Raw genomic sequence first — 14,607 nt, forward strand, 5'->3', positions numbered from 1 at the left:
TGATACAAGGGAAGTTGTCCGTGTAATAAGAAAAGAAGAAAGAAGAAAGACAAGAGAAGGAAGAAGGAAGAGAGGAGAAAGACAAGAGAGGAGAGGAGAGGGAAAGGAAAGGGGGGAGGTTGGGAGGAGTGGATGGTGGGGCACCAGGTGAGGTGGGGCCGGGTGGAGCTGGGTCAGGCAGGTGTGCCCTGACACTCACATGTGAGCATCCACATAGTTCATATTGTCCTGTGACTCCCATCATGCCTGATAATCAGAATATCTCCACAACCACTGAACCGATTAGGGTGAAATTCAACACTGAGTCTTTGGGCATTTTTTTCGATTTAATGACCCCAAGATCGTCCTCTTCCATCAACTTTTGACTTTGTTCCCTTGGTCACGGTCAAGTGCATGGACTTCGCTCATGAGGACATCTCAGGTTGTCCACTCAACCAATTCCTTTGCAGAAAGGCTCCTTCAGTTCGTACAAAAACCCTCATTCTTCTTTCTTAATAATGTACAAGGGCGGGAGCCCAATTTTGACATATTTGCTGCATACGGTTCCATGAAATTGAGCACACCTGTTATGCACTCCTACAACGCCACCAGACCAGGCATCCTTCAATGCCAGGTTCCTAAACAACATTACCCTCAAATGGAAGAGGGAAATGATCACTCATGATAGAATCAGAGTGGACTTCTCCTCAAATGAGGAGATGATAAGAGCAATATCTCGCATGGATGAGATAATCAATGGGCTGAAGATGTCTTCAGCATACAAATCAGGTTATTACACCTGAACAACCACCATGGAAACCACAAGCCACAGTAGAACCCTCCCATCAGGGAAGAGGGCTGAGGAGCCCAAACTGTCAGAGTCCACACGTCAGTCTATGCATGAAGGTCTCCCTGAGAAACTAGTCGTTGTTAAGCTGGGGGGCCAACCCAGCTGGCGATAAGGCCTTATATACATGATTACCACCAATCACGAGAGCATGGCTACAATGGAGATAACATGGAAGCTAATAGAAAGATGACATGAAAGAGGAAGATAGATCATGCAGGAAAGGGGCCAATAATGGGTAAGGGGTGATGTGATAGTGGAAATAGCTCATTGAATACAGCCTGCATTCTAACTACAGCAAATCACATGCAGATATCGGCTTATGGGTACTCAGCCTTATCTGGGTAGGGGTTGGGCCAGCTATGGTTATAGGAATGGAGTCTCTCGCGACCGTGTCGACTGAACGTCCACCACAGCGGGTCCTCCTTCTCCATATCCTCCCTTCTCTTTGTTACCTTCTCCCCATTTCCCCCCTTTCTTACATGTTCACTCTGCACTAAGCTTTCCCTTATCGGGTTTTGGTGCTGGCCAGATTATTTATTCTATTTCACGAGATTTCTCGTGATCATTTCTTATTCAATAGTTAGCGTCATGTTCATGTATGGCAACAGCCAAAAAGACAGAACCTAACGAATAACACACCATCCTCTTCTGTGCAACAACTGTAAACCTCCTTGTGCCAACACTGTATCGTCTGTGTAAGATTGTGTATGTCTCGGTCACCATCTATATGGGTCATCCCTACCGAGGTTGACAACTCTAGCCATGGATCATCAAGTTTGCATGCGACTCAACTCAGGTATGCGCAAACACCTTTTGTTACGACTCACGTCACTCGCCCAGGTACTGGGCTCATGTCTGTCTCACCTTACGGTGAGCATCTGGTTAATTCTACGGACGGATTGGTATTCGATACAAGCCCATTCCCCCTGTTGCCAGTACGCTCTCGCGAGCGCCAAGTAGCCGTCGAACCCACCACATGTTGTTCGACCTACGATTGACTAACCCCTCCGTCACCGGTATGCTCTTACGAGTGCCAAGTACCCATTGACACGAATACAGACCGTTCACCAGATGAACAGTCTCATACCTTGTTGCCAGTACGCCCATCTGGGCGCCAAGTATCCATCAACCCAGCCTCTAGTAGCTCCCTCAAGGAGCTAGAACATCACTCATTGCCGGTACACCCAATTGGGTGCCAAGTACCCGTCAACCATATCTCAGGAAGCTCCCTCAAGGAGCCGTTATCTCACTCGCTACCGGTACGCTCCCTCGAGTGCCAAGTACCCGCTAGCCCTATGTCCTTGACTAGTCCCGTTCTGGACATTCTCTCAACCTGTGATCCTATACATCCATGCACGGTACGCTCACGTAACGAGCACCAAGTATCTGTCGTAACAGACTCCCATTCACCGTGAGGCCTCAGCTTTCTGTCAAAAGCTCCAAGGCTATCAGACAATTCTAATTACATGACTAGGCCACCCTACATACAGTGCCCCAAAAAACCGTTGCAATGTTTTGCACTTTTCACTTCACAAGCTTATTGCACCCTGGGAAGGGATCCTAAAATTGCATAAAAATATAAAAATAATGCGCTAGTAGCTCATTAATAGCTCCACCAATTCTCTAATAAATGTGTCCATTTTCGGTAAAGTTATTCACTTTACAAAGGACCCATGTCATTGCAACGGTTTTTTGGTGTGCATTTTGGAGAAAGGAAAATCACATTAACTAGTATTTAGTATAACTACCTTTTGCCCTAAGTAGTGCCTCAATCCTCCTAGGCATACTCTCGATTAAATCCTGGCAGACACTTGGTCCTATCCTCTCCCACTCCTCCTGAAACTGATCCCACAGCTCATGAACACTACTTGGAGGTTCTTCATACTCCCCAAGCTTCCTCTTTACATGGTTCCATGAATGTTGATTGGATTAAGGTCTGGGGACTGAGAGGGCAACTCCATGACCCTGATACCATGGTTATTGAACCAGTTCTGGGCCCTTTTGCTGGTGTGTTTTGGGTCATTGTCCTGTTGGAAGAGGATGTGGGCTGGGTTTTTGTCATAATATGAGGGGGTTTGCTGGAAGTCCTCTTCCAGGATTTGGCAGTAGAGCTCTGCATCCATCTTCCCATCAATCTTGCATGCCATTCCAACTCCATCTGATGTCATACATCCTCAAACTATGACAAAACCACCACCAAACTTTTTTGTGCCTTGCACCAGCCTGTCTGTAAGAGGTTCATCCCCCCATTTCCACACCCATTTCCTCCCATCTGAGCCCCAGCAATTCACCTTAGTCTCACCAGACCACACCACTCTCTTCCAATCCTCCAGAGACCACTCTTTGTGGTTGATTGCAAAGTCCATTCTCTCCATCTTATGATATCTGCTGAGCATGGGCTGCTTCTTCTTCACCACTGCTTTCCAACCAGCCTCCTTTAGTTGCAGACGAACAGCCTCAGTTGAGAGGCTGGTGCTGGTGACTTTTTGAAGAATTTGGGTGACTGGTGCAGCATTGTTGGCTTTACCAGAGTTGATAAGATGCATTGCATGATGGATATTGGTGTCTGACAGTTTAGATGGGCAACCACCACTGGGCTTAGGAGTGTCAGGACAATGTTTAGACCAAATATGGGTAACAGTGGAATGGTGACAGCAGTAATTGATGAGATCTGGTGAGCACTGTGGCCAGAAACAATGAGAGAAAGCACTTGTTCAATTTTCAAAGCAGCCAATTGACACATTCTAGAATTGGGGATTACAGCTTAAAATCCATGTATATTTATGCTCCAGAAATGTTTATTTGTTTACTAGTGTGTATTCTAAACAATATCACATGACCTATCAGATGATATTTCCAGTTTTAGTCCATTCTGGCAGCACACCAAAAAACCGTTGCAATGACATGGGTCCCTTGTGAATTGGATAACTTTACCAAAAATGGACATATTGCTTATGTAATTGGTAGAGTTATGGACAAGATACTAACACATGTTTCACATATTTATTTGAAATTTTAGAACCCTTTCCCATTGCTTAATAAGCTCTTGAAGTCAAAAGTGCAAAACATTGCAACAGTTTTTTGGGGCACTGTACATGAGGTGGACGATTCCAAGTCATTTATAAGGACAGAAAGAAATGGATTGCCCTTAACCCATTTCTTTAACAAGCTAGATAACTGGGTGTGCCCTGACACAAACCCAGATGGAAAGAGGATTCATCCTTGAAATATTCAAGGAAAACTGACCAAAAATTAGTTTCAATTTGCAGCAAGTGTGGCAAATTAAAGATTTCCCTAAACATCATGCAATGAGCGATGAGAAACCAAGGCACATAGCTGCCATGGAAGTCGCCCATTTATCAGAAGAAGAGTCAGAGGACTCATCAGAAGATAAACCAGAGAATAACTCTGGCAACTCTGAAGTGTCAAGCTTCAAAGTTGAGGACCCATACGAGGGACCTTAATACTCACCTGATTCAGAGGGTGAGGAAGTCAACATTGGGACCATAAGAATGGGCCAAATGTCAGTCATTGACCATGACAACACCAATTATGGAGTCAAACTGGCAGTAACATGCCAGTTAGAAGAACCTGCAGACAAGAAAGTTGCAGGGGCATTGGTGGAAACACCAAAGAAGGATGCTGAAAGAGGGCTCGCAGCTCACTATGCCAACTAAGCTCATGGGGCCAAACTCTCCAAACTCTACTCTCTTGACTAGACTTCGCTATGCTCTTGATCCTTAAACTCCATGGTGGGTTCTCTGGGATTTCCACAAGGTCCGGGCTCAGTGTCCACTAATCACTCATTGTGAGCTAGACCACTGCCCTTATTCCTACTGTTGGACCTCCACACACTCACTCCTCCCACCTTAGAGAATTTGGGGTAGGGGAGAACTTCTATTCCAGAATCCGGTATGTACAGGATAAAAGGAACATTTTAGAAATAATAAATGAGGAATATTGGTGCCATATGGCACCTGGGTACCTTATTAGGCGAAATAATGAAAAAGGGTAACAGTAACAATAAAAGAATATCAATCAATAACTGAAATGATGAAAAAATATGAAAATATAGGACAATAAGCAATTTATCAACGGAATTATAGAATCAAAAACTGAAATTGGAAATCAAGCCAGAGATAACTCTCACGCAGCTGATAAACATTTTTACCAATTTATTAGACGCTGTGGGAATGAGTGAGGCTGGAATTCTGGGTTGCTGCTTGAGATTCCCATGCTGTCAGGGCAATAGCCCTGAACCCCAAGCCATATGTAATTACAAGATACATATAGTCATGTGGGTAAGCGGTAACTTCTGGTTAACTGCTTACACACACTGTAAAATACATTTCTTTGTATCACTTACAGCTCTGTGTGCTGAGCTACCCACTGAGACCTCACACTTTGTTAAGTGTATGAGGTGTGTTTTACAACACAACCCACCAAATCTATCTCATCTTAACAATTTGACTCGGTAGTGCCGATGGCGCCTAAACACACCTGCAAGGGCAAGGTCATGTCTGCAGCGACAGTAAAGAAAAACGAGCAGTTTATTAAGAAACCACAATCTCCCCCATCATGGGAGATTCAAATCAACACGATCTGGAGAAAGCAACCACCTCAGGGCTGGTCCCTGAAGGTTTTAAAAACTTACGTGGAGTAAGTGCAGGGCCCAATACCCCTAGAACTCCACATCACATCGATCTAACCCGAGCTGGGGAAGATCTCTCACCTCCTCAGGAGGTGATTGACTTGTGTGACAAACATGTAAGTGCTGAATGATCAGCCTGAAAAGCTGATTGGATAGAGTCACAGGAAACTCCATGGCCCCACTATCCCCTGGAATCCTCCCCCATGCCCCCAAGTCAAGCCCCAAAGGCAGACAAAGGGAAACAGAGGGAAGAACCTCCATGTTGGCTATCTGAAAAACTACTGGACTTGTTCCAGGTTCCATCTGAATGGAGGATGGAAAACAAAGACCAACTTCTTCTCAGGCTGGAAGCCCAAGAAGGCGCAAAGAAATGCCCTGAGAGCAGGATCTCCCAGAGCGTGGAAGCTCCAAAAGAACTTCTGCTGTTTACACTACCCCATGCCATGCCAGACAAGGCAAGGCCACCAACCTTGGAGGAGGTCTCCGAGATCATGAAGAGGAGGCAAACCGAAATGAGGGAGTTTGCTGAGGAAGCCCTATGGAAAAGTAAGGAAAAAACAGCGAACAGACCCCTCTATGAAAGGGAAGCACCCTCCGCAATGGCCTCACCTAAACAAAGCGAGTGTGGAGTTTTTACTCCAAGAACCCCTCCTGGAACCCCCAGAAGCGGCAATGTCAACTGGGGAGAGTCACTGCTCACCCAGCCAAATTTCCTCCTGGAAAACCAGGAATCATGCATAATAAACATGATAGACTTGATCCAAAAAAAGATCAAGGAAACGAGCCATAATAGCATGGCTCATCTAGAGATAACTCTAGAAAGAATGGCCAATGCAATCAACGTGTTGACTGAAAATATCAGCGAACAGACAGACTTGCTGAAGGAAATAAACTGCTCACAAAAAAGTGAGGAAACAAATAAACACCCCTGGACCATGGTCCAGGACATAAATAGAACTCGTGAAAAATTCACGAAAAGAACCACCAGTGAAAGCACACTGGAGTATCATCAGCGACTCGACAGAGACGCTAAAGAGATCCTTCTCCCAAGGATAGGAGAAGACGATGCTGAAAGAAGGCACCATTCACAAATCAGGAGGAGAATTGGCACATACCAAAGGTTTGGCCAAACATCCACCTTTGATGAACCTCTCAAACAGAGAGGTAACACAACCACACTCTCTCAAAACAATGAGAGAATCCAGATACAACTTCAGGCGAGATCGCCCAAAACTAAAGAAACACTGTGAGGAAAATTCCCTCCAATGAAAACCCCCCCAACGGAGAGATCCCCATTGGATAGTGACCCCATGAAGGCAGGGGAGCAAGAGGAGTACCTGGAGAAATGGTACGAAAAGGCCATAAGAATGGCCGAAGTGAGAATACTCACTCCCTACCCAGAGGGAGTGAAGCCTGAAGCTCTAAAGAATGGGCCGGCTTTCCCTGACAAGAAATGGTCAGGGGAGAACGACATGGAATCGTTCTGGCAGTGGTTCACAGAACTACTGGGATTCTGTCAGGGACCGACCCGGGGTTGAGAGTGTCTGGGTATATCGCCCAGGGCTGAGGGCCTGGTAGGGTGTGATGTGGGTGCACGTAACAACAGGCCCAAAGCAGACAAGGGTCCCTGGCCACTTAGGCTAAAGTGGGAAGTGTGAGAAGAAGGTTGCTTCTCAGTTCCCACTTAGGCTGTGTTTATATACATGTGGTTAAGGCTACATGGGAAGTGCCACATCGTCTATGCACACAGCCACATCCGTCTGGATACCTCCGCAAGAGGTCCCAGGAGTATCCAGTATATGGGAGGTCATCCGGTGTGTCCGGGTCCGCACTGCAGCCGGGTCAATGGTACATTGATACAAAGGAAGTTGTCTGTGTGATAAGAAAAGAAGAAAGAGGAAAGAGAAGAGAAGAAAGAGAGAAGAGAGAAGAGTAAAAGGGGAAAAGGGGGAAGGTCGGGAGGAGCAGATGGTGGCACTGGGTGCTGTGGAATTCCTCGATCCAGTCAGGGGCATGGGCTAAGTGGTCCCACTGGAGCCACTGGTTCTCTGAGTTTGGCCAGCCCATGAACTTTACCAGGTACCAGAGTTTCCAGCATAGCCATTTGGAGTCCAATACCTTTTCGACTTCGTACTTGTGAGGTCTGGGGGTAGCTCAGCACACAGAGCCATAAGTGATACAAGTGTGTGTATTTTATGGTAGTGTGTAAGCAGTTACCCGGAGGTTCCCGCTTACCCACATGACTATATGTATCTAATTACATGTGGCTTGGGGTTCAGGGCTATTGCCCTGACATTCTCCCCCCTTGTGTTGCATTTGTGATGCATACAACGTTGATGGTGAAGAAAATGAAGTTTTAAGAATTGATTTACATTGAGTTTGAAATTATCAATGAGTGTTTTGTTGTCGCCACTTTAAAGTGGCCGATTTTTGTACATGTCAGTGAAGGAGAGAGAAAGGGTTTAGGGAATAAGTGAGTGTGTGTCAGGGATGGCTCGAGGAAGGCAGAGGTAGCGGCGTAGCGCTCGGCGCTAGTGGCCCGGACGGCGGCGGGGCGGTGAGACCGTATAGTGGCAGCCCTCACTCGGGCTCACATCCCTGTGTGGCTTCTCAGGCTGAAGCGGGAAATGTATTGTTATTAGGGTGGGAAGCCGGACTAAACTAGGGTACTTGCCTGAAGCGGGAAATGAGAAGAAGGTTACTTCTTCGGTCCTGCTTTGGCTAAGTTATATACATGTGTGAATGGGTCACGTGGAGGTGCCACATCACCCTCGGACGAAGCCGGGTTACTGCAGGTGGCTCCGCAGTCGATTGTGTTGTAAAACACACCTCATACACTTAAAACAGTGTGAGGTCTGGGGGTAGCTCAGCACACAGAGCCGTAAGTGATACAAGTGTGTGTATTTTACAGTAGTGTGCAAGCAGTTACCCGGAGGTTCCCGCTTACCCACGTGACTATATGTATCTAATTACATGTGGCTCGGGGTTTGGGGCTATTGCCCTGACAGTACTCCTCTTCTCCATCTACATGTTCCGGGCCCAGGGGGGGTTGAGGGGTTGTTCTGCAATTTCGTCTGGGTGGTGCAGCCTGATGTTTGTTACAGATACAACTGGGTGGATTCCTTTCTGTTGTGCAGTGAGTTGGATTTTGACAGGCAGGGGAGACGACTTTGATTATCCTGAAGGGGCCAAGCCATTTGTGGTCTGGTTTTTTGGTGGGGCGGTTGGTTGTGTAGTTCTGGGCATTGAGCCAGGCTTGGTCACCCTCTTGGTACTCTGTCAGGGACAGCTCCGAAAGCGGTGAGGTCCCGGCATGAGGGTCTCGATGGGACAGGTGTCGGCGATGCATAGCGGTGGTCCTGTCATGGGGTGAGCGTCCCTGACCACTTAGTCTGAAGTGGGAAGTTGAGAAGGAGGCTGCTTCTTCTGTTCCCACCCCAGGCGCTATTATACATGCAGTTGGGGTTGTTGGAGGAAGGGATCAAGTGATCTCCCAAACCATCAGGGAAGGGGCACCCCCCCCTGGCATAACAGGCGAGTAGTGTATGGATGCACGCTAGAAGTCCTGGGTTCGATACCAGGCTTGTCCATTTTATGTCATTTGTCCAGTCATGCTGGTTTACGTCATAAGAATTTGGAGCTCCGAATAAGTCCAGTAGTCGCACCGGAACAAATTTCCTCAGGGGTCATGTGGGGGGAGCCATGTCATCTCCACACACAGCCACACCTCCCTGGGTATCTCTGCAGGAGATCCCGGAGGTGTGCCGCTCTATAGGTGGGAATGCACATGGCAGGTGCAGCAATTGGGGGAGTGGGGTTAGGTGTGTAATGATACTGTTAGAACTGGGCAAGGGTGGACGATTCCAGAGGGGAACCGGAGACTTAGCAAGGAGGGACCTTGGCCTCAGCGACTCAAGCGGAGCACTGTGCCATTGCTGTTTGTCCATTTGGTCCTTAATTTAATAGGTGGCAAGCAGGAAGTCTCCAGGGGGCATTTCAGGTCGATTTTAGACTAAAGGCATAAAACAGTATGTACAAGCACCAATATATATAATGGAGAGGGCGAAAGCACAAGGGAACAAAGGGGGTCTGAATCGGAACAAAGGCATCCAAATGGGAACAAAGGGATGACAGAAGCGGAGCGGTACCGAAGGTCATAGGGCAGAACCTGTGGTACATCCGAAAGGAGGTAAGGAGGGTGAGGCCCAGAGGGGCAGGAGGATGAGGAGAAGTGGGGATGATGACTAACTGGCTAGAATGGGAAGAAGCAGCAGTCCAAATAAGGATGAGGGGAAAACGTGAAAGATACATTATGAGCAGCGAAAGTGCTGAAGATGATCCATGGAGCTCGGAGGTTGTGGAGCTTATGGAGGTTATGGAGGTGGGGTTGAAAGTCCGAGGAATATTGGCAATGGTGTTTTTGTAGTATGAGGTCACCAATGCAATGGACTAAAGCCGAGGTGGAGTCAAAGTCCGAGGTAGGAACTATGACAGAGTCTTGGAGCAAAGGTACAAGCGGTGTCTGAGTACAAGGTACGGGACAGTGGTGGAAGGTCATAACTTGGCGGAGGGTCGGTGGAAGAGGGCCAGAGGGAAGAGAGAGGAGAGAGGAAAGGGGAGAGGAGTGGAGGAGAGGAAAGGTGTCAGGTCCGAAGGTGAGTATCGGAGTGGACAGGAGAAGGGTAGGAGAGTGACGGAAGGGTGGAGGTGTTGTGAGGAGGAAGAGGAGGAGTGGGAGGAGGAGTAGGAGGAGTGTGGTGAGAGGAGTGGTGTTTGGTCCGAGGTGAGTATCGGAGCAGATGGAGGTAGGGCAGGAGAAGGATGGAGGAGTGGAGGTGGCATGAGGGGTGAGAGGAGGTGTGGTGTCAGGTGTGGTGTCAGGACCGAACGTGAATATCGGAATGGACAGCGGTAGGGTAGGACTCCGGAGGTGGTGATGATGGGGGTCTGGGAGTCAGATCAAGATCGGGTGTGTACGGATATGACAGTTATTGCCTGCCATTCCACTAGCCCCGTAACCTGACTCGTTGGTAATATTCAGTCGGCTAATGTTTAACTCCATTAGCTCCGCTCTGCTCGGTCCTGCCATTCACAGGCCCACCTCACTGTAACTATATATACTTAACTTGTAGATAGGTTACACCCCAGTGATAAAATCGACTAGAGTTGATCCCCCTTTTTAGTTCTCATTGCCAGTAAGTAAATTAGGGCACGGACATGTAACTAGGCACAGTGCTCCTGGTCTGAGTCGCTGAGGCTGAAGCCCTCCACCATGGAGACAACTGCTTCATCTCACTTCTGGTCTCTAACAAAATGGGGACGAAAGGAACAAGATCACAGATCCTGTTTGGAACAAACATGGATGTTGAGATCAATGGCCACATAGAAAAACACTACTTCGATGTAATTAACATCGATAGATACGACACCATATTCAGTGCCCCCTGGTTAAACAAAAACCAGGTAAGTTTACACTTCTGGTCCCACAAAGTGAGAACGGTGAACAAGGGTAAGATACCCTTGGAGTCAGTGAAGACCGTGCGACGAGATCACACGGATGGAAAACTTGAGCAAGAGCTCGAGAACAGCCAAAAAAGAAGCCCCCCTGACAAGGAGGCGGGATTAAAACACACCTCAGGGTAATCGAAAGAACGTACCCTGAAGGTTGGCCCAATCCTAGTCCAGAAGGACTAGAACTTCCAGATGTACCATATCTGGAAGGTCTCTCCATGAACAACCCTGAGTTCAAAATACTCAGGGAGTGGTGGAGAGAGAAATTCGAAACCATAATGGCGCCAGCACCATTAGAAATGCCTCCCATGAACCATCGAATCCCATTAAAGGATCCGAACAAGAAATTTTGGGAAAACACCCTGAGATGTCCTGCAGCACTGCAGGAAGCACTAGCGACCAAAATAGATTGCTATGTAAAAGCAGGATGGTGGTATCCTGTGAGCAGTGAGCGAGCATGCCTGCTACTGTGTATCTGCAAAGCAGATGGATCTTTGCACAGTAATCAACATGAGGAATCATAATTCAAACACGATTCTGGACGTCACACCAATGCCAGACATGCAACTGATCCAAGAATCAGTTGCCAGAGCAACATACCGATCCAAGATCGATATGTTGGATGCATATGAACAAATATGTGTGGATCCAGACGACATCCATAGGATGACATTCTCTACACCCCATGGGATGTACAACTCAAACACAATGCAGCAAGGAGACTGCAACACTCCCAGTACTTCCCAGCGTGCATTGACCTGGGAACCACAAGGAGAAGTAGGCAGATGCCTACACATCTGGTTTGACGATATATTCACCAGCACAAGCTCGGTGGAGAACCACAATAAAGCATTATTGTGGTTGTTCACTTGCCTCAAGGGGGCAAAGTTTTATATAAGCCGGAAAAATTCCAACCATTCACTCCAATCCTGGACGTTCTAGGAAGCCATGTGGACAAACAAGGCATCCATGCTCAAGCGGATAAAATGGAAAAAATCCACAACTGGTGGGAGTGTTATATCCATCCCTGGCCATTGACTTCTGGTCCCTCCGATCCCTCCGGTCTACCTCCGCTCCTTCCTCACTAACCTCGGAGCTCCCGTATTCCGCAATCCTCTCGGTACCCCTTGATGGTCACCACCCCCTCCTTTCAATTTATTACCTACGCCTCCCTAAGTACGGAGCCCTGAAGACTTCCGGACAGCTCCGACGTCCGCTAGCGCACTCCTGCCTCCACTGGGCAATACACTCGCCTGCCCTGCAGAGTCCACCTTTGGGCCTATCCCTCCTTTCCGTTTCTGGGTTATTGCCTGCCTTTCCGCTAACCCCACGACCCGACTTGTCGGTAATATTCAGTTGGCTAATGTTTAACCCCGTTAGCTCCGCTCCGTTCGGCTCCGCCATTTGCGGACCTGTCTGCGCTGTAACCATATATATATCCAACTTGTACATAGGTTACACTTCAGTAATAAAATCGACTAGAGTTATCCCCCTTCAGTTCTAATTGCCAGTTAGTAAGTTAGGGCACGGACGTGTTACTAGGCACAGCGCTCTTGGCATAAGTCGCTGAGGCCGAAGCCCTCTGCCATGGAGACTTTCCTTCGTCTCGAACCTGGTCTCTGACAGGGAGCCAGTAGACCACACAGGAGTCCTAAGATTCCTGGGAATGGTAGAATATCTATCGATATTCATGCCGAACATCAGTGGCTACACAGGGCCACTGCAAACAATCTGCTCAAACAAGCAGACATTCAGGTGGACACCACTCCACCAGAAATGCTTTGACAAGATTAAATGTCTTGCATGCAGGGCTCCGATCCTGAAGCCCATCCAGTGGAATCCACTGGAAAGCCTCTCGGAAGAAGAGAGGAGCAAACTCCACATCTGGGCCATAACAGATGCATGCCCAGCAGGCATGGGCACACTAATTGGACAAGGCAAAAAGTGGCAGACCTGCCGCCCAGCCACATTCATGTCCAAAAAGTTCACCAGCACACAATGTAGGTACTTCGCCTATGAGCTCGAGGCACTGGGCATCCTCGAGGCACTCATGAGATGGTGAGATTGTCAAGGACCGGTCCGGGGTCGAGAGCATCCGGGTATATTGCCCGGCGCTGAGGGCCCAGTGGGGTATGAAGCGGGTGCATACAGCAGCGGGTCCAGCACAGGCAGATGTCCCTGAAGTGGGAATGGTGAGAAGAAGACTGCTTCTCTGGTTCCCACCCCAGGTATGTTTATATACATGGTGCTTGGGTCACATGGGGATTGCCACATCGTCCTCATGCACAGCCCCAGCCATCCGGGTATCCCCATGGGGGATCCTGAAGAGATCTGCTGTAGGGACATGTGCTGGGTGCACCCAGGGGTCGTCCAGAGCATCCAGGGCTGGGTGTGTCGTGCATGGACTGTGGACGGGTCAATGGTACATTGATCAAGGAAAGTCGTCTGTGTAAATGGAAATAGAAAGAATAAAGAATGATACAGCAATATGGTGAAAGCTTCCGGGGATACCCAGAAGTCACATGAGGTGGGATCCAGGGTCGGATCATGCGGTGCGCGGAGCGTGCAGCGCAGGAAGTGCATGGGAAGTGGAGCGGGTCCGGACGCGGGTCCGAGTCCGGGCTAAGTCAGGGTATGTGCCCTGACACATCCCTGCCTTACACACAACTATTATTGGTCATACTTCCTTCTACCTTACCCTACCCCTCCCCATCCAGATCTCTGCACCTCCGGACTTCCAATTGTCCTTCCTTTTGACCTCTGTACCCCAGGTGCCTCCTATCTCCTACCCTACCTCCACTTATCAGATTCTTTAATTACTCCTTATATTATATTTTCCCACCAAATATCCCGGACTACAACTTCCGGGTTCTGGATGTTTCCCTCATAGTGCCCTGCAGACAGACTCAACCTGTGTTATTCAGTTGGTTCACTATTCTCCCACTCCACACCCCACACCCCCTAGGATGGGGTTTGGCAATGGCCAAACCAACACCCCTTGGACCAACAAAACCTTCCAGCTTACATACTATCTATCAAAGTGCAGTTCCCCACTCTAGCCATACTGGTGGATACCACGGCATCATTCTCAGAATAGGTGGCAAAGATGAAACAATTTGAACTCCACACAGCAATTGTCGCTAGTCGCACAACTACCTGTGCAGGATCCGGCAATCCCCGAAAACCGTGGGAATGGACTTATGGTCATTTCTTTACAGTTAGTGATTTCGTGATGAGTAATACTGTATGACCAACAACCTCTTTCCACGGCCTCCAGGAGTTACTGGAGCCATAAATCTAACATATAAATAATCATGGTCGGTTGTGGGTGAGATCTGATTGGTCCGGTTAGCACCGAAGTGAGGTTGCGATCGATTCTGATTGGCTCAGTTTGCATCCCATGACTGTTGTTTCGCCATCTTATTGGCTCTTAGCTTCGTTCTAGGCGGTTCCCATCCCCAAGCTGGCTGTTGGACTCTCATACGCTCCTCAATCTAGGCTGTTCGCAACACATGACTGCTCTGACTAACATGCTCTTCTATCACCTCTCTGCACTCCATCCCGTGTTCGTGGGATCTCATTGCTCCTCACTGTTCAAGTTTGACCGTCGATGTCC

This window comes from Cantharellus anzutake (genome assembly GCF_015039405.1).
Source record: "Cantharellus anzutake strain C23 chromosome Unknown EI90scaffold_85, whole genome shotgun sequence".
Classification (NCBI taxonomy): domain Eukaryota; kingdom Fungi; phylum Basidiomycota; class Agaricomycetes; order Cantharellales; family Hydnaceae; genus Cantharellus; species Cantharellus anzutake.